Source organism: Bufo bufo, chromosome 4 (assembly GCF_905171765.1).
Source record: "Bufo bufo chromosome 4, aBufBuf1.1, whole genome shotgun sequence".
NCBI classification, from domain to species: Eukaryota; Metazoa; Chordata; class Amphibia; order Anura; family Bufonidae; genus Bufo; species Bufo bufo.
The window spans coordinates 125,023,069-125,043,074 of record NC_053392.1 but is presented as its reverse complement, the minus strand read 5'-3'; positions in this window follow the sequence as shown (position 1 = coordinate 125,043,074).

Below are 20,006 nucleotides of genomic sequence, written 5' to 3'. Positions count from 1 at the left end.
TGGCGGTATAAGACTATATGGGATAGCATACTGAACACAGTGCCTCATTTCACTACAGTCATAGCTCATTGCTTGAAAAAAGTATTAAAGTCTAAGGCTACTTTCACACTTGCGGCAGGACGGATCCGACAGGCTGTTCACCCTGTCGGATCCGTCCTTCCGCTATTTCGCCGTGCCGCCGGACCGCCGCTCTGTCCCCATTGACTATAATGGGGGCGGAGCTCCGGCGCAGCACAGTGCACGGCGAAAGCTGCCGGACTAAAAAGTCGGACATGCAGGACTTTTTAGTCCGGCGGCTTTCGCCGTGCACCGCCATGCTGCGCCGGAGCTCCGCCTCGTCCCCATTATAGTCAATGGGGACGGAGCGGCGGTCCGGCGGCACGGCGAAATAGCGGAAGGACGGATCCGACAGGGTGAACAGCCTGTCGGATCCGTCCTGCCGCAAGTGTGAAAGTAGCCTAACTCCATTGTAACAATTTTAACCCACAGGTTAATGAGTAGAATTATATACCATTTTAAAGGCAATAGGAAATTCACTGATAAACCAGGCACAATGTCTTGCAGGGCTAGCACAGCTAAATGTAATGATACCTTTCACTTGCTGATCCATTGCTTCATTCTTGAGAAAAGGTAATTTAATTCCATATGCAAATGAGCAGTTAAGAGCACTGAGGGCAGGCCCAGGCCACTCTGTGCACCCTTACTCCTCCTGCTTCCTCTGCCAGCTCCTCCCTCTCCTTCTTTATTGACAGGGTCATGAGAGGACTATGCAAGAAGGAGAGGAAGAGCCTGGCACATAAAGTAGGAGAAGCAAGGGCCCACCACCAATGCACTTAATTGCTAATTTGCATATTGTTTAAAAGTATTTTTTCTCCATTATGAAGCAACGGATCACTAAGTGAAAAGTATCATTACATTCAGCTGAGCTAGTGCTAGAAGGCATTATGCCTGGTTTACCCGTGAATTTCTGGTGACAGACTCCCTTCAGTAGTTACTTCCATTCTTTCATCCTCTTTGGGGCAATACATTCTGTAGGTTGTGGCACTTCAAGCTGCCTTGCAACCACTTCCCTTCCTGTTTGACCACTGTTTGAGTACATGCAGTAAAAAGGTCTCACTGTGACTCTCTTATACACAGTCCTTCCCTTTGTGGCCCCAGATGCATACCATCATGTCAGTGACAGATATAATGCTTAAAGGGGTTCTCCAGGCTTTTACTATTGATTACCTATCCTCAGGATAGGTCGTCAATATCAGATCAGCAGGGGTCCGACACCGGCAACCCCAATCTGATATGTAAGGAGACGGCGAGCGCAGTGCGGACGTCCCCTCTCCCTTCTCTCTTCCTGTCCACTGCTGCTGTCTATGGTTTTTGCCATAGACAGCAGTGGTGAACAGGAAGAGAGACAGCACGTGCAAACCGCGCGCACCCAGTCTCCTCATACAGCAGGTTGGCGGGGGTGCTGGGTGTTGGACCGCTGCCGATCTGATATTGACGACCTATCCTGAGGATAGGTCATCAATAGTAAAAGCCCAGACAACTTTTTTAAGATGCCAAAATTGGGACATTCAAGTTTCACCCTAGGAAGGACACACAAAACAGACAACATAATATATAGCAGTCCAGGCATTAATCTTGGCTAAATATACTCCTTGTGTAGTCTTCTCTGGTCTCTGCATGCATTTGTCAGCAGGCCTTCATAGCCAGCAGTGCTCCATTATGCTCTTTTTTAAGTCAGACATATTTAGAAGTGTTCTGCTCCATAGGATATGTACTAAACAAAATTAAAATGGGGCGCCCCTCCCTCTCCTGGTGCTGGTGTGTGCTCCTCCTAGACCCTCTGAGATAAGCAGTACGGTTACACAGCCATTTACAGGATACCGTGGGACCCAAAGTTTAAGAGGGTTGTCTGGCCTAATTAAAAAGCTAATGGCAGGCAACAAATATTAATAAAAGGACCTTACTCGTCTTTCAAAATACACCTCATTCCAGTTCTGCAGCTCCCAGTGGTCTGAAATATTAGAGACATATTATTGGCCTCAAGACCACTGCAGCCACTCACTCACCTCAGTGGACATGCATGCAAGAAGTTCCAGCGCTGGAATGGAGGGAGTTTTTTTTCCATAAAACACTGGTGCATTATATTTAAATTAGGACAGACATCCCTTTTAAGTTAATAGTAATAAGAACCTATTGTTATAAGAATTTGGAAATTGCTTAGGCAACGATTTAAGGCAGTGCTACATAACTCTTTCTGGTCCGTGGGGTTTGATGTCATACTGGCCACTCCTAAGTGCCTCAAAAAAAAGTGTTCATTTCAGACTATTATTCACAGAACAGCCTGCCAGATCCAACATTGCCAGACGCTGCCTGAATACCCACCGGGTCCAGCAGAGATCCAGCAGCAACATGGAAAATATGCTGAGAATCAGGCAGACAAATACCACTGTGCGCAGTGGTTTTTGTCTAGCCGCTTCCCAGCAGGCTATGCCAGAACAGCCTGCTAGAAGGGGGAAACCAATCCAGAAGCAATCAAAGGACCACCTGCCCAGAGGGACCTACCTCCTCTGGACCATCTGGCTCATCTTCCAATTTTTTAGAATTGGGGGGAATCCCTTACCATCTCAGGGACCGCCCCAGACAAGACAAATAGACCCTATCCAAAAAGGGCAGATAATTAATTTAACCCAAAAAAATTTCTCTGAGACAGAAATAGCAGTTCTCACTAAGGGTATATCATTTATACCTACAACCAGATTTAATTCTTTCCTCTGGATTAAAGATCTCCATTTATTCTGCCGTAAACTGAGATGGCATAAGTTCTTTAGGCATAATGATCTAGAGGAAAGCATTAAACTAGGTATCCCCCTTGATGATCTTCCATTGGCTAGAACAATGGCGGAACTCCTCGCTGAAGGAGTTAGACACGCCGGGGAGGGCCCCTTCACTAATCTAAAACCGAAAAGTACTAAATCCCCACCCCCAATGGAATCAAATACGATAGATCTCTTTCAGAACATAGTCATTAAAGAACTGGAAAAACTGGAACAAAAAAGAACTAAGAGCCAGATGAATCTGAATAAAGATGAAACAGAGGCCATGATGAAAATTCAGGAAGACCATGACATAATATTAAAACCCTCAGATAAAGGGGGGAATTTAGTGGTCATGGATCATAGTACCTATAAACATATGTGTAACTCCATTCTAAATGACAAAAAATGTTATAACATTCTTGAGAGGGATCCCACTTTAGACTTTAATGACGACCTGGAGACCCTATTAATAGAAGCTCTTGATAATAAATTAATATCAAGTGATGAAATCAAATTCATGCTCATTCCCCACCCTCAGACTGCCACATTTTACACGATCCCGAAAATTCATAAAGGACTTACACCACTTAAGGGACGTCCCATAGTATCGGGGATAAACTCGATAACCCAAAACATCGGGATATATATTGACAAGATACTGAGGTCTTTTGTCTCAGCACTTCCATCGTATATCAGAGACACCTCAGATCTACTAACAAAAATCGATGGGTTACAATTAGAGGATGGCATTTTACTAGCCTCAATAGATGTCGAGGCGCTCTATAGCAACATCCGCCATGACCTGGGACTACATGCAGTCGAGCATTTTCTAAAAACTAGGGGTACCCAATTTACATCCCACAATGTGTTTATTCACAAACTAACAGAATTTGTCTTAAGACACAATTACTTTCTTTTTGATTCCAAGTACTTCCACCAGCTCAGGGGCACGGCAATGGGGAGCCCTTGTGCCCCCACTTATGCCAACCTGTTCCTGGGCTGGTGGGAGGATACACTGGTGTTTACAGAGGACAGCGCCTGGACGTCGAGGATTGTCTTCTGGGGCCGCTATATCGATGATATACTGATATTTTGGAGCGGCTCCAGAGGACAATTCTCTGACTTTGTAGCTGACCTAAATAACAACAAGATCGGCATGCATTTTACGTGGGAGGCTAATGAACACAGACTGGCCTTCCTGGACCTATCTATTACGCTAAATAATGGCATGATCTCCACCAAAACATACAGGAAACCGACAGCTACCAATAATTTATTGAGGTGGGAGAGCCATCATCCCACAAATCTTAAATGCGGTATCCCTAAGGGACAATATCTGCGGATCCGCAGAAACTGCTCCACGAAAATAGACTTTCACAACCAAGCTAGAGACCTGAGAACTAGGTTTAATCAAAGGGGATACCCAGATCGTCCACTACAAAAAGCCTTTAGATCAGCATTAAATGCAGAAAGAGCAGAATTATTGTCTCCAAAACAAGTGACAAAATCTAAAACAGACCCTATTTTCCGTATTATAGGTACGTTCGACAATCGCAATAGAGAAGTCAGGGACATTCTCCAGAAGTATTGGGACATGCTGCTCACTGACCCTGACATTCAGGACATCCTCCCTCCTTACCCGGCAATTACATACCGCAGAGGAAGGTCCCTGGGGGATAGATTCATACACAGCCACTACACACCTATCAAAAAATCTGGAACGTGGCTGGACAGGAAACCCCTAGGCACCTTCAAATGTGGCTCATGCATAGCCTGCCCACATATTACTCAAACGAAAACCTTCACGAGTAACACCACCAAGAAAGTCTATACTATCAGAGATTTCGCAAACTGTAAAACTACAGGGGTGGTATATCTATGTACCTGCACATGTAATCTTCAATATGTGGGAAAGACTAAAAGAGAGCTCAGGAGGAGGATTGGGGACCACCTGGGCGATGTCAGACACAAACGAGACACTCCAATTGCAAGACACATACAGAACTTCCATGATGGAGATTCCAGGTCATTGAGGTTCTGTGTAATTGAAGTGATACGTCCATCCCCTAGAGGTGGTGACCTCAACAGAAAAATATTGCAAAAAGAGGCTGAATGGACTCATAGGTTAAAAACAATGAGTCCATTGGGCCTCAATGAAATATTGTCCTTTGGATGTTTTATTTAGCCCCGGTGTACGTAAATACTCAAAACCACCTGACAAGTACTGAAAAATATAAAAACAAAATGGACGAGATAGGAAAAATAATACATCTACCGTGATAGGTTATATTCGTATATATCACAAAGTGGGGGGGCCATACCTCTGTCTAGGGTACATCTTTAATTTCCTTATGTAATATACCCCAGACCATCTGCCTCTCACTCAACAAGTCCCTTAAAATAAACCACTGTAGCCCCCAAAATATCATATACCTAGGTCATATGAATAAGATACTAAGGATAGCCTGTGGATCAGAATGCATTATAATCAGTCATTCTACGATCCTCTTACGATAGACTAAACTATGAACATCTGGATCATTTATGAAGTTTAGGCCGTATACATAAACAAACGAATGTGTCTTGCATACATTTTTGCGCATTTGACTAGATGACCTATATGTCGGCATGAACCATCCATCACTAAACCCGATGTTTACGTCTCGACCATACTTCCTGAGACGCATTAACATGACGTCCATGCGTTCCACAGAATCATGTGAAACGCAGTGATATGACATCTATGCGTTCCACACAGCCATGCAGCACTTTAGATCCTAGGCTGGTCCGGGACGCATGACTCTGACGTAATGCGTTCCACAGCGGATACCGGCAACTACTGCGCATGCGCAGAGTGACACACTTCCGGATCCGAGACTGACCATATGGAACGCACGCCGGTATGCGATGTAAGTGACACACCGCATGCCAATTAAGATAATTCTACCGGTATATGTAAGGGGGCAGTCTCAGACATGTGTCTGGACTGCATCTATTCAGCTGGGACACCACAAAGAGCGATTGTGCTAACGGTTATTATACCGTACTTGCATCTTCTGTATAACCCCTGATGAATCTGACAGCACTGCCTGTCAGAGGAAACGCGTCGGGAACGACTATTGAAAAAGATATCTGACTAGGCCGGCACCTGGAGACAGGGTATAGGGTGAGAATAATAGGGCCAGCCACCGAGAAGTGGGGTCGCTCCTTAGGGGGTGATTCTCCCGCATTTAGGCGGGAGACCTCTCCGCTTTCAGGCAGGGAAAAAACAGCTCATCAGGGATATTCTCCTACCTGCCTGACCTATTATCCAAGATAATCAGTAACTAAACATTACTGGATCTACCTTTTCAGCAGATAAAGGGATCACCACGGATCCAACTGGACCACCTAGCTGCCTGGATTCCAAGCCTTCACGCATCTCATATACAACAAACCGTGAGTGGTGATCATAATAAGTGGTCAAACTACATTTTCATCCACACCCAGTGTATTGTATTGTTGATATATGTGCGTAGTCAGATCTCTTTTTTCATATGCAGTCATCTATTACTTTAAATTTGGGACATATTTTTTATAAATTATCTGATAAAAGTTAAGTTTTAGTAGGATAACAAATCAGTGATACAAGGCTGTACAGGTAGTATGAAACAAGCCTTAGACTTTTATGGTATAGCAAAAGTACAATATATGCTATAAATGTCTGATAAGTGCAGATTCCACTTCCAGGCCTACGACTTCTCAGGAGAATGGGTCTCCCTTCCCCTCAATTAGGACTACAGAGAGGAGGAGACCGTGTGGAGAGCCCAGTGTGGAGAGGTGGCCATCTATAACTCATATACTCCTTTCTAGAGTGCAAAAAAGGGGTCAAGGGATCACGTCTTCCCAATATATGGGAGGGTCTACTGTGTATCATTAGAGCCTACCAGACCCTGAGTTGTGTACCACTCCACTTCTCTCTGACATAAAAACTATACTTTAGAACAGTGTTCCTCAACTACAGTCTTCAGGGCCCACCTACCAGTCATGCTTTGAGAATATCTCACAGAATGAATACCTGTGGTGAGTCCTGATGCACTGACACTAATTATATCACCTGCTCAATACTAAGGAAATTCTCAAAACATGACCGATAGGTGGGCCCTGAGGATTGGAGTTGAGGAACCCTGCTTTAGAAGACACACACAGAATGGCCTCACTGGCCACATGTGTTCCTCCGGCCACAGGCCAGGTTGTGCACCCTAAAAATAACAGAAAATATTGTAAAACATCTTATTTAAGGCCCTAGAGTGTGGTGTAGAATAAATGGACGATACGTGTGTTACTCATTCCACTTTCAATTGTCATTTATTGCATTCAGGACCATGGACAGTGACGTCTCCAGCATATGACCTATGAGCAAAGACTCTAAAGGCGCCTATACACCTCCAATAGCTGTGGCTGTCTTCTGACATCTCCAAACACAGACACTATGGGGGAGATTTACTAATCTTGTCTAATCTTTAGACAATTTAAATTTAGACAAAACAGTCTAAATATTTTATCAGAGGCAGATGATGGATGATAAATCAGGTGCACCATTAGACTTGTCTAGTCTATAACTTATTACTAGTGGGCTTACTTTAGGGCAGAATTATGAGAAAAATTCTCGGTTCATTTTATACCATGCCCTGATGGACCAGTAAAAAAAAAAAAAAAAGTGTCCAAAACACTGTGTAATGTGAAGTATGTACACCAGTTTTTGCATTTTGATTAGAAAATCTCCCACATTGTGTTTTCAGTGGGGAGGAAGGAGAAAGCCACTGCCAGACATCTTGGCTTAATTTATAGGAGCATCACAGCAGAAACAAAATATTACCCCATAAAATGTAACCTTTAATAATATTCATAAAAATGAAAAATTAACCCTAGTAAAAAAAAAAAATACAATGTCCCTATTCTTGCCCTGCCAGAGTACGGAACTGCCGCCCTGACAAGAGCGATCCCACTGTCTTCTTAGCTTTCCCTCTATTACCCTGATAACACTGTCAGCCCCCTAATATGAGCATTGGAGCATTTCATACTCCAATGCTCTCCTGTACCCTGTGCTGGATTGCGCAGGGCAAGGGCTTGTTTGTTTACCTCTGCACACTGCTAGGTGAAGGCTTCCGTCCAGCCGACTCTAGCACTGCCCTAGCTGTTTTAAAGCCCACCCATCAGTTCTGGTGACATCACCAGGGGCGGATTAAGTGCATCATAGGCCCGGGGCTGTTTCCCAAACTTGGGCCCCTTTCCTCTATTTATCAATGACCCCCCCCCCCCATTCGGTGTTCTGCCCCATATTTATAGTAAATATTTAAAGATAACTACACAACATGAAATTCTTTGCAAACTTCGAACCTTTATTGAAGTTTTTATAACAATGGCAAATGGTCCTTCAAATAATATATTAAATGGATTATTTTTTTTTTTATTACAGGGAAAGATTTATCCAAACTAAATTAAAAGGAAAAGTGACTTTTGAGATCTGAACAATGAAAGGTGGGATCTGATTGGTTGCTCGGGACAACTAAGTCAGTTTTCTGTACAACCAGTTTGGAAAATGTACAATAGTGCCATACTGTATACAATAGTAAGTGTCAGAGGACATAGACTCTTACAGACCACATACATTTATAACATCCCCCATAATCATGTTCAGGAAACGAACAATCTAGCATCCGAAAATATTACAAAAAATATTAAAAAAATCATATGTGCACTCTCCACCCAGTAACTGCCTCCAAGGTTGGCGCAAGTAAATGTGCCTTGTGTATAATGAGACCCCAGTATAAGGCTTTGTCTCACTTCAGTAAATGGCATTTATCATGTAGAGAAAGTTAATACAAGACACTTACTAATTTATTGTGATTCTCCATATTGCCTCCTTTGCTGGATGCATTTTTCCATCACATTATAAAACTGCTCATTTTCATGCTTATTATGACCACCCTGCAATCCATCAGTAGTGGTAATGCTAGCACACTATAGGAAAGATTGTGCACTCATGTGGTCCCGGCCACCAGTGAGTCAGGAACTTTCTCCTATAGTGTGCAAGCACGACCACCGCTGCTGGATTATAGGGTGGTCGTACCTATGGAAACTAGCATTGTATAATGTCACCTCCATTTGATGGCTCATCCATTCAAACACACTGCACCTGTACTAAACTCAAAACAGAACAAGTACAGATGGCAGATGCAGTGGCTTTGAATAGAGGAGACATCACATGGAGGTGATTTGCCTGGTCACATGACCCTCCATTATCGGCCATCTTATGGACAGGACCTCTGTGTGGACAGCACAAGAGACTTTGTAAACAAGGGAGAATACCTTATGAAATATAGAAAATGGTGCAGAATTTCACCAAGGACTATAGGTAAGTGTCATATCATCTCAGAAACACATTGGTCAACAATTACCAGAAAGTGGCCAACCCCTTTAAAGGGAATTTCTCACCAGCGACCTGCCTACCAAACAGTTTGCATAGACAAAGCTTCTTACCGTCAAAATGAATGGCTTGTGATCCTCTTGTAGGACTGCCTGCCGTTGTCTTGTAGGCTTCTGTGAGACGTATTTCGGAGGTTATGATGATATCTGTAGAATAAATATAACATATTATTCTAGCTGCACGCTAAAATCCTTAAAGGGAATTTCTCACCAGCGACCTGCCTACCAAACAGTTTGCACAGACACAGCTTCTTACCGTCAAAATGAATGGCTTGTGATCCTCTTGTAGGGCTGTCTGCCCTTGTGTTTTTTGCTTCTGTGAGATGCTGGATTTCACAGGAGGTAATGATAGTGGAATAAGCAGATCTGTAGAATAAATATAACATGATGGTGGATTAGTAATCTCTATATTTGAGGAGGAACCACTCTGGAGGTTTGGCTCGGCTCTGACTGAAATGGCGGCTGCTGGCCAATGTCTCTGTGCCACTGCCCTGTCTCTCTCCTCACAGGTGCCCAGTAGTGTTGAGCGAACTTCTGTTTTCAAGTTCGGTATATAAGGTATGGGTTATCTAAGAATTCCATTATGGATTCTGCAAACAGGAACCATAACTTAGGGTCCGTGGTAGCGTGGTAGTGTTTGAACATCAAAATGGTGGATTACTATTGATCCTTCTCCTCACACGTGCCCAGACCAGCACACCAAGTGTTTGAACATCAAAATGATGAATTATTAATCCCTGTATGATATAGGGATTAATAATCCAGCATTTTAATGTTCAGAACTTCAAACACTTGGTGTGCTGGGCTAGGCACCTTTAAAGAGAAGGATCAATTGTAATCCACCATTTTAATATCAAACACTTGGTGTAATAATCCACCATTTTTATAGTCAAACACACTTTGTGATGGGCAGTGGCACCTGTGAAAAAGAGGCAGAGCAGAGGCCAGACAGCAGCAGCCATTTCAGTCAGATTAGAGCCAAAGCTGCAGAGTGGCTGTAACCTGTAATCTGACTAAAATGGCGGCTGCTGGCCAATGTCTCTGTGCCACTGCCCTGTCTCTCTCCTCACAGGTGCCCAGTAGTGGTGAGCGAACTTCTGTTTTCAAGTTCGGTATATAAGGTTCGGGTTATCTAAGAATTCTGTTATGGATTCTGCAAACAGGAACCATAACTTAGGGTCCGTGGTAGCAGAATTCATAACGGAATTCTTAGATAACCCGAACCTTATACGCCGAACTTGAAAACAGAAGTTCGCTCAACACTACTGGGCACCTGTGAGGAGAGAGACAGAGCAGTGGCACAGAGACATTGGCCAGCAGCCGCCATTTTAGTCAGATTACAGGTTACAGCCACTCTGCAGCTTTGGCTCTAATCTGACTGAAATGGCTGCTGCTGTCTGGCCTCTGCTCTGCCTCTTTTTCACAGGTGCCACTGCCCATCACAAAGTGTGTTTGACTATAAAAATGGTGGATTATTACACCAAGTGTTTGATATTAAAATGGTGGATTACAATTGATCCTTCTCTTTAAAGGTGCCTAGCCCAGCACACCAAGTGTTTGAACATCAAAATGCTGGATTATTAATCCCTATATCATACAGGGATTAATAATTCATCATTTTGATGGTCAAAAACTTGGTGTGCTGGGCTAGGCACCTGTAAAGAGAAGGATCAATTGTAATCCACCATTTTAATATCAAACACTTGGTGTAATAATCCATAATTTTTGTGATGGGCAGTGGCACCTGTGAAAAAGAGGCAGAGCAGAGGCCAGACAGCAGCAGCCATTTCAGTCAGATTACAGCCAAAGCTGCAGAGTGGCTGTAACCTGTAATCTGACTAAGATGGCCACTGCTGCTCTGCCTCTCACTCACAGACACAACCCACAGTCCCACTGCCCTGCTGCCCAGGCCATCACCATTCAATAAAATGTACTAGCTTTGGCTGCTGCTGTGCCTGCTCACTGGAATGCTGGAAGTTAACCCCGACGAAGCAGGTCCTCCCTCCTTGCTGCTTTCTCTCACAGACCCAGCAACTCCAGCCAGGCTGTCCTGACTTCTGTCGCTGGCAGTGGCAATAGTAGTGGTGGCACTGAGAAGATCGGGGGCACTGCAGCGCGCCTTCTGTGTTCTGTGACGGAGGAGGCGGAGCTACAGTGAGTGACTGACTGAGTCACGTGCCCCCCCCTCCTCGGCACTCTGTCTTTCGCCGAATCCGCCCTGCTTCATTTTTAACTCCTTCCACCGCGGCGCTGACGGGGGCGGGATCAAGCAAGCCGGCCGGTTGTTACTGTCTGCACTGCAGCAGGCAGTGCAGCGGCGCGTGTAAGTGAAGCGCTGGCTGTGCGTCGCTACTGCAGATATATTTTAGTAACTTTGGGTCTGGTGGTGGGCCCTTCACTCACCCTGGGCCCGGGGCTGCCGACCCAAACGCCCCAATTATAATCCGCCACTGGACATCACCAGGCTAACTGTTGGACAGAAGCCATCGCCTAGCAGTCCTCATGGAAAGCCCGGATCGCCGGATCTCCTGAAAATGCCTTTACCCTGTACGATTCAGCATATTAGGAGGGCTGCCAGGGTGAAAATAAGGATATGTCCAGGTCCAGCTCTGAACCCGTACAACAACTTTAAGGATCATATGATATTAGCCCCAAGTGGTGAAGATGTCACATCCTAGGCGACTATATACTATAGCCCAGCAGGATAGTCAGGGCAAAAAAGCTAAATAAATGGTGTGATGTTTACTAATTCATTACCTCTGGTTGATATTCTGAGTTTACTGACAGTTGACTGGTCAGATCTGTGATTTCTTAATTTAATGGGAAAACCAAAGGATCTGGTGCCAAAATTCTCCTTCTTGATGACCAGTATGTTTGTAAGATGATTATATGGCACTTACTAATATAGTCTTTGTTTATATTCTGCACTATTTTCTATATTTCATAAGTTATGCCCTCTTGTTTGCCAAGTCTTTTGTGTCGTCCATATGGAGGTCCTGTCCATAAAATGGCTGCTGATGGAGGGTCATGTGACCAGGCAAATCACCTCAATGTTATGTCTCCTCTGTTCAAATACACTGCACCTGTCATCTGCACTTGTTTTGTTGGGAGTTTAGTGCAGGAGCAGTGTGTTAGACATCACATGGAGGTGATTTGCCTGGTCACATCACCCCACACCACACCAGGGACCATCATATGGACAGGATCTCCATGAAGACAACACAGAAGATTTGCCTAACAGTGGGACATGATTTATGAAATATAGCAAACGGCACAACAAGGTGATATTAGTGTTAGATAGTCATCTTACATAAGTAGCCAGAAAGTGGTCAACCCCTTTAAATGTACTTAAATACCTAAATGCATGCTTCATTGCAACTGCCATCACGAAACAAGTACTAGTACTCTTAAAGGGCTCTGGGGGAGGTGTCCGCTGCAATTTTGGCGTCACAAACAGGATCCGAACAGGATAAATCTGTTTGTCCTTGGATTATACTGCCTATAGGATTTACAAAAACCCCTTCAAGAATGACTTTATCGAATTTGCTGCGGAGCGGCAGACGCAAAGCTGTCTGCACCGGTGTCCGAAGGGTTAATCAGCCATCTTTAACTTTGATGGTGCAGCTTCTTCTTGCACAGTCAGAGCGGGAAAGTAAAGGAATGCCCCTATCTAGAGCGCGAAAATCCAGCCCTGCCCACAGGGAACAACATCCTAGCAAAGAGAAGGGAAGTTGAGACTCCCCCCCTCGAGCCCCTCCATCACCAGTTTGTGTTAGAGTTAGAGAAAGAGGAGACAAGATGGCGTATCCTCGGCAGCCAGACTGGGGCGGAATGTGTTAGACAGACAAACTGCCTGAAGTGAAGGATGCCCCGCAAGAGGTTCGGTTATCGCAATACCAGCGACCCCCTAAGAAGATGCCGCAGGCGTTCCCCGTGCTGGCTGGCCTCTGCTATGGATTACCATAGAATGGTTATTGGTAGAACAAGGAACAGGGTTCATCCAGAATGACGAGACCGGAGGAGAGCTATTTGTCAATCAACGCTCTGTAAAGCGCCCGCAATTACCTCAGGCCAGACACAGCCTTTATAAGGGAGAATAAGTTGAGTTTACTCCAATGGAATCTCCAAAGGGCCCCTTTGCCTAAGGGGCAAATTTGCTTGCTAAGCCCCTTGTTCCAGTGTCAGCACCGGAGAGCTGACCGGAGGACCCAGCAGCAGCTGGATGTGTCCTTTGCCTGCAGGAAACCACAGGGGGAGTGCTACGTTTTGGTGATGAACCCCAGCCGGAGCCTCTCATCCTGGGACTGCCTGCACCCCCAACAACCATTCAGCATTTTGGAAGTGTGTCCAGTGCCTCCTTCGTGTTTAGTCCCACAGTGGTGGCGTACGAACCGCTTTGGAAGTCAGAGCCACTGATGAGGAGGGTCATCCCAGGATTGTCCCTGAGACTACCTAGAGAAGAGGACTACCTACCAGCCGCTAGGCAGCCGGAGATACTGAACCCCTTTACGATGGCAGGAGGTTCCGATCCCGGAACCAGCAAACAAAAAGTTACAGCTGCAATGACCAGCACAACCTCCAGGACACTACCAAAGTCCGACAGTAGGTGTCGCCAGATCACCACAGTTGCTGCCAGTGTAAGCCATGTATCGGGGTGGGCTCCCCAGGATACAGCGAAGTTATGAACGAGGAAAACAACTCCACCACCAGCTTTTGCCAAAACAGAATTTTACTTAAACGTGGTAATAGACACAACCAAAAATGCTGGGAACACACAATAAATTTACATACACCCAGCCCGAAGGCTGAGACCCTTGTGCTGCACAGCACGGCGCCCTCCGATGGATGCAGGAGGAAAGTGTGGTCATTTACCTACTGGCGGGCACAACTAAACTGCCACACCTTACCTGTTATTGCCCTAAAAAACAAGAATAACTGTATGGGTGTGTGGTACAGGCTAGCCTGCGGAGCAGCACAGTAGCTTACAATTTTACAGAGCTCTACAGAATTCCCCCTCCCATAACTGGTCTTGTAGCACGTGTCGGAGTATTCCTCCTGAGCAAAACGTGAGCCTGGCTTGAGTTTAAGGGGAAGTTTATCAGCTCTCCAGTGTGAAATGTCACTTTAAGTTATGGAGTCCTTGCAATGAACAATAGCAACACTTGTGGCCTGACACAAACAGAGACCCTAACTAACTAACTAACTAAAGGCCTGGTCTCAATCTCTAGGCGCCAACAATGTGATGAAGTGCGTGCACGAACTTACCGACACGGGTCTGCTCTGCATTCACTGGTGACTCTGAACAGAACAAAAGCCTCTACAACAAGCATGCGGTCCCACAGTGTATATAGCTTTGCTCCTCAGCTCTCATCAGCGTTCCTGAAAGCAATCTTCGTTCCTCTTGACAGGATCAGGGTCTTGGACGCAATCAGCTTCACTTAGCTGCCGCTCTGGTCACTGAGGGATGCTTTCACACCTGGATGCCGTCGGATCTTCTGCTCACACAGATCCTCAGTCTCACCTCCCTCTAAGATGGCTGCGCTCTCTCTTCCTCTCCAGGCTCTGTTTGTAACTCCACCTCTCATGAATATGGAAATATGCAGTCTGTAGCTGTCTTTAGGAAATAGCGGCACCTTGTGGCCAAACAGCAGAATGTCAGTGCAGATCCTTTAATTTAATCTACACAGTGTTCAGACGAGGAGAGCTGTTTCCCCATCTCACATGCCACCCCACTAGAGGTTGTGTCCTGGGCAACCCTCCCCATACAAACTCATCCTCGGCATAGCGCTGTGGGGGCACACCAGCATTGGGCCTGGTTGATCTTCACAGAATGATAAGCTCAGAAGCACTGGGGACATCAGGCACATTTAATGGGAGAGGAGCTGCTGACTGCTCAACACTTTCCCTGGGTGGCAAACTTGCCATTGCTGGAGCCTCTGTGGGTACCAGGGCAGGGACAACGCACCATTCTTCCTCCATCTTCTCTAAGGGGATTTCCTCTGTACTCTGAGCAGGAGGAGGCATCTTCTCCACGCACACGGGCTCATCAAAATGACACCGCCTCAACATATTACGGTGCAAGTTTCGTGAGGGCCCCCCAGTCCCTATTGGCTCTACCTCATAGACCGGGATTGGCAGGGTCTACCCTCCTCTTCACAGTGTATGAGACCGCCTCCCACCGCCCATCCAACTTCCCAGATGGCTGTTTGGCTTTGACCATCACTTGATCACCCAGGGCATACCCATCCCTCTGCACTGGTCTTGGGTTAGGGTGTACCACTTGTCCCAGGTGTTCCCCCACAACCTTGTGGATTTCTCTCAGCCGGCGGCAGTGCTCTTGCACCCATGCGGTGGTACTTCTCAATGGTGGCTCCATCGGATCAGGCATGTGGAGATCCTCAATCTCCCGTCGGGCTCTCCCAAACATGAGCATATGTGGAGAGTATCCGGTGGTACTGTCTACTCTGTTGTTATAGGCCCACATCAGTTCAGATAGGTACTTGGGCCACCGAGCCTTTTAGCTGTCCTCCAGAGTCTGCAGTATCTGTAGCAAGGTGCGGTTGAACCGCTCGCACGCCCCTTTTCCCTGGGGGATGATACGGGGTGGTGCGTGAATGTTCGATACCATACGGTTGGTACAGCTCATTCATTAAAGTACCCTGAAAACATGCCCCCTGGTCTGAATGTATCCTCCGTGGACCCCCGAACACCTGTATAAAGTGTTTGCAGACCGCTTCTGTGTCCGACTGGTCTCTGGTGGGTACAGCCACCGCATACTTTGTGAAATGATCTGTCATGACTAGACAGCATGAGTGTCCCGAGGTAGAGTACCCAATCTGTACATAATTGATCATAAGAAGCTCTAGGGGCGCTGAGGTCTGAATGGCCTGGACAGGAGCCCGCTGTTCAGTACTCTTACTCAGCCCGTAGGGTCGACATTTAAGACATGCCTCGACCACCCTGTCTGCCAGATCTGGACAGTATACCAGCCGTTTGAGACACTTGAACGTTTTGTTACTCCCGAAATGGGCACCCCTCTCATGGGCTTCCCGGGTGGCCTCCGGTCCCAATGACATGGGGATGGCAATCTGTTGCTGGTACTGCAGTTCTGACTGTAAGTATATGGTCCAACACAGGAGGCCCTGGGTAACAGTCAGCTTATCCCACTTTCTCAACAACTTTTGGTCCTCTGGAGTCAGACAGGCCTGCTCTTCTGGCAGAGGCCAGATCTTGGTCCGAACTAGTGTTGGGCTACGTGGCCAATAAACATGTAGGTAAGTATTGCCATAGCCGTGTTGGCTGCTGGCATTACAGTAATTGGCTGGCCGGAACGTGTCATCGGGTGCTATATAGCACCTGATGACACATGTTCGGCTCAGTATTAGTCAGGGAGAGCTGGAGAGCAGAAGGGAGAGATAGTGTAGGGATTGAAATAGCCATATTTTAGTTTTTATACTTGTTATAGACCCAAAAGTCCTTTTAAGGACTATTGTGTGTGGCAGCAATATATATTTTTAGCGCAACCTGCGCTAAATTGCTAAAACTTGTTAGTTAGAGACCCAAAAGTCCTTTTAAGGAATATTGTGTGTGGCAGCAATATACTGTATTTTTTTAGGGCAACCTGCACTAAATTGCTAAAACTTGTTAGAGACCCAAATAGTTCTATCTGTCAGCAATATATATTTTTAGCGCAACCTGCGCTAAATAGCTTGCAATTGTTTGGCCGCTGCAGACAGCGACATTATCTGCGCTACATCTCCTGCCTAACGTTTGCGCAGCCTAAAAATATCTGTGACATCCAGTGTACTTTTTCCGTAGACTGTGTCCGCTGCGGACAGTTACAATAGCTGTGTTACATCTCCTGTATAACGTTTGCGTATCCTAAATATCAGTGACATTAATTCAGTGTAATTTTTTATTAGGCGGTGGTGACAGCGACATTACTTGCGCTATACCTCCTGTATAACGTTTGTGCAACCTAAATATCAGTGACATTAATTCAGTGTAATTTTTTATTAGGCGGTGGTGACAGCAACATTACTTGCGCTATACCTCCTGTTTAATGTGTGCGCATCCTAAATATCAGTGACATTCATTCAGTGTAATATTTTATTAGGCGGTGGTGACAGCGACATTACTTGCGCTATACCTCCTGTATAACGTTTGCCCATCCTAAATATCAGTGACATTAATTCAGTGTAATTTTTTTTTAGGTGGCGGTGACAGCGACATTACTTGTGCTATACCTCCTGTTTAAGGTATGCATATCCTAAATATCAGTGACATTCATTCAGTGTAATTTTTTATTATTGGGTAGTGACAGCGACATTACTTGCGCTATACCTAGTGTTTAACGTGTGCGCATCCTAAATATCAGTGACATTCATTCAGTGTAATTTTTTATTAGTAGGTGGTGACAGCTACATTACTTTCGCTATACCTCCTGTATAACGGTTGTGCAACCTAAATATCAGTGACATTAATTCAGTGTCATTTTTTATTAGGCGGTGGTGACAGCGACATTACTTGCGCTTTACCTCCTGTTTTATCGTGTGCGCATCCTAAAAATATCTGACATTCTGTGTACTTTATTTGCGCATACACTTACAAAACCTGCGCTACTGTACGTGTGACATACTTGCAAGCATATATACCATTTAATATGCGCAAGGCAAGCAGTAAGGGATGGGGAAGTGGCCGTGCTGCTGATGGTGCACGCAGAAGCTGTCGCCTTGGGTGCAGTGAAACTGTGCCTGCTGCCAGAGCACAAGAAACACACTCATCCATGATACCTAGTTTCATGTTCCAGTTTGCAGGGCGGCGCAGGACACCACTCTCGAAGTCAGAACAGTGCGACCAGGTGGTCGGTTGGATTGCAGCAGATAATGCTTCCAGTCGGTTAAGCACCACCCTGTCTTCCACAAAGTCCAGTCTCAGTAGCCAAGAGTCTGGTCAACAGAATCCTCACCCTGATACTCCTTCCACCCACCATGGAGAGTCTTGGCAAACAAGTGATCCCACACTCGGATATTCCGAGGAGCTGTTTTCATTGCCATTCCTTAATTTGGTCCTCTCGCCAAGCTTGCTTGAAGAGGGACATGAGGAGATCTTGTGCCCTGATTCCTAAACTCTAGAGCATCCACAGTCAGAAGAAGATGACGGTGGCAAACGGCAATTAGTGTTTCACGAGGTAGATGATGATGATGAGGTACAGTTGCCAATAACTCAACCGCAATTAGTGTCTCAAGAGGTTCATGATGAAGATGAGACACAGTTGTCAATAACTGAGGTTGTTGCTAGGTCTACAAGTCAGGAGGATGACCAGAGTGAGGAAGTGGAAGAAGAGGTGCTGGACGATGAAGTTACTGACCCAACCTGGGAAGGTGGCAAGCCGAGCGAGGACAGAGGGGGAGGGATCCGCAGCACCGCAACAGGCTGGAAGAGGCAGTGGGGTGGCAAAAGGGAGAAGGCGGGCCACACCAAACAGGCACGGAAATGTTCCCCGGAGCATCCCTTTACTACTATCTCCCTTGCCAAGGGGTAGGTTTTCCGCAGTCTGGCGCTTTTTTGAGGAAAGTGCGGACGATAAAAGAATTGTCATTTGTAACTTGTGCCATACCAAAATGAGCAGGGGCGTGAACACTAGCAACCTCACCACCACCAGCATGATCCGCCACATGGCATCAAAGCAACCTAATAGGTGGGCCATGCACCTGGACCTTCGCAAGCACCCTCAGCTAGCACATCCACTTCTGTGTCCCAGCGCAGCATACAGATGTCTATACCCCAGGCCTTTGAACGAAAGCCGAAATACCCAGCCACCCACCCACAGACCATAGCACTAATTGCGCACCTTTACAAATTGATGGCCCTGGAAATGTTGCCATTTAGGCTTGTGGACACTGAGGCTTTCCGCAGCCCGATGATGGCAGCTGTCCCGCGGTACTCTGTCCCCAGCCGCCGGCACACTGGGTGAACGTTGTAGAGGCCGAGAGCGAGCCGTACCCTGGGATGGCACAGGTGCTACCGATGCCAAGGATAAAGGGCCCTACTTCCATCAGGGTTTCTGACACCACCTACGTTAGTGGCTGCAACCCCCCCCCTCCCTCGCCCCCTCTGCCTCCTCCTCCACTTCCACTTCCACCTCTGAATTATTATCTTGCAGCACCAGTCAGACATCAGTCAGTAGCTGGAAGCAGTGTAGCACTGCAGTGGGGAAGCGGGAACAGGCCGTGCCTAAACTGATCTGCTTAGGTGACAAACAGCACACCGCCGCAGAGCTGTGGCAGGGGAGGAGAGACCAAACTGAGCTGTGGCTATTGCCACTCAACCTACAACCAGGCATGGGTGTGTCTGATAATGGCCGTAACTTGGTGGCTATGGAGCTCGGCAAGCTCACACACATACCATGCCTAGCCCACGTGTTTAACCTAGTGGTTCAACGATTTCTCAAAACCTATCCCAATTTACCTGAACTACTGGTGAAGGTGCGCCGCATGTGTGCCCATTTCCGCAAGTCATCGACAGCTTCTACCGGTCTGGCAACGCTACAGCAGCGCTTGCAATTGCCAGCTCACAGATTGTTGTGCAACGTGAGCACATGCTGGAACTCCACGTTCCACATGTTGGCCAGGCTTTGTGAGCAGCAGAGGGCAGTAGTGGAATACCAGATGCAACATGGTCGTCGCCTTTCCAGTCTGCTTCCGCTCTTCACAAGCGACG